Source organism: Amphimedon queenslandica, unplaced genomic scaffold (genome assembly GCF_000090795.2).
Source record: "Amphimedon queenslandica unplaced genomic scaffold, v1.1 AMPQUscaffold_7342_Cont20706, whole genome shotgun sequence".
In the NCBI taxonomy this organism is placed as follows: domain Eukaryota; kingdom Metazoa; phylum Porifera; class Demospongiae; order Haplosclerida; family Niphatidae; genus Amphimedon; species Amphimedon queenslandica.
The window spans coordinates 272-2,079 of record NW_003552373.1 but is presented as its reverse complement, the minus strand read 5'-3'; the positions used below and the strand labels follow the sequence as shown (position 1 = coordinate 2,079).

Genomic DNA, 1,808 nt, shown 5'->3' with positions numbered 1-1,808 from the left:
TAAACGCCTAGAGACAGCATATAACTTTGACAATAAACACCCATGCTTGTTTAGACGCCCATTCTTGATTAAAAGCCTATACCACACCCACCTGCCCCATCCATGCACGTGGTACATGTACCCACTACCTTACATAGTCTACACTCTACAATGGCAGCTGCAGCTGAGAAGGCTGAGGAAACTCATTGAAGTTTTGACATCAGTTTTAAAATACAAGTTGTGTCCATTGAAACATGGTGGTATTAAGGATTATTTTTGGTTATAAACGCCCAACTCGTATAAACGCCTACTTCATTTAAACGCCTGGCAAACGGTCTCTATAAGAAATAAATGCCTAGGCGCTTCCACGAGGAAATACGGTACCATTATTGACAATAACTGACAAAGTCCATTTGATTATTACAACATTAAGCATGCCCAATATTTCATCATAAAATGTAAAAACTAATTATCAACAAAATTATACTAACTCTCACAATAATCACATTATTTTATTACCTTCATCATGTAGTTCCTTGTCTTGTCTCAGTGCCGGTATCACAATAGGATCATTATTAATAGTCTCCAAGATATGAGAAACTTTCTCATCATTGCCCAATCTCAATAGAAACTCCAACAATTGAAGTGACTCCAACATTGAGTAAACACAACTACTTGGAATGTCTCCCTCATCACCAGATGCCAAGGATCTTCCTCTCCATAAAAAATATCACACTTATCATATATCTCCAGCTGTTCTCCCTCACTGAATCCAAGATGATGACTATATATTCCTTGATAGTCAATACATGATGTGTAAATAGATTTTGCTGTTCGTGTTGCTGTTGGTGTTTGTTTACACTGACCCGTCTCTATATAATTCATCAGTCAGTTGATGATTTAATTACTAACATTGCATACTGTGAATATTTGCCTTTTGACTCATCAGCAGTTGCTTTCTAGTTATTGATATATTTTCTTGTAGTAACTCAATCTCTTTCTTATACTCAAGTAATGCCTTCTCTCTTCCTGAGATGAGGTAGCTAGTAAATGACAAGCTATATTGGTAGAGTCAGTATACCTGCTTTCACTAGGAGAGAGGTTCGAAAATACAGAGTGTCTGATTTCTTGGACTTGAATATTTCATTTGTAGCTACTTGCAACCTTATTCTTTCAACCTTCAGTTTAAACTCTACAATAATGACACAATGAAAATTTTAGTTTATATAAAATTGTACTGATTATCATTACTTAAATACTTGCTTTCAGTTAGTACTATACCTGGTGTCTGTAGTGACTTTTCAATAATCTCTATACAAGTAAAATACATTAAAACAATACCTTTCTCATTCACTAATTATACTTTTTCTTTTTTTAATGATATTATCTTGTTCAAATATTAATCCTATAACATTGTCACATCAGTATTGAGTAATACAAACACACCTTCTTTGTAATCAAGTAAAGTCCTCAGCTCTTGTTCCTCTCCATCAGTAAGTTTTATCTCCTCTGCAAGACACTCATTATTCATTACCTATAATTAGTACATAATATTAAACAAGGTCTTATAAAATTATGGTATCTTATACTGTGTATCTGATCCTTTTATCATAGACAGTGTAATGGCCAAAGGTTAGTTTAATTAAACTGAATTCTTTCATCAAGACATTGAGATTGGCTTGTGCTTCCAAAAAAAGAGCAGCTAGTAAATGATGTGGGCCATAACAAATGATAATGATGGAGTTCCCACGATGAATGGTTTGTACAATAATCCTCTTGTTTAATTCTTTAAATGCTTCCTCTAAAAGATTACGTATGTCATCAAGTGA

The 1,808-nt window shown here is 34.0% G+C and overlaps 1 long non-coding RNA gene across 1 annotated transcript; it reads right to left on the bottom strand.

The window, feature by feature from the left end:
- Positions 1-503: 503 nt before the first annotated feature.
- LOC109591751 (uncharacterized) lies at positions 504-1,179 on the bottom strand. Its single transcript, XR_002189966.1, has 3 exons — positions 1,061-1,179; positions 901-1,008; positions 504-851 (listed from the first exon to the last, which is right to left on the bottom strand). It is a non-coding gene; the product is annotated as an uncharacterized LOC109591751 (long non-coding RNA).
- Positions 1,180-1,808: the final 629 nt, after the last annotated feature.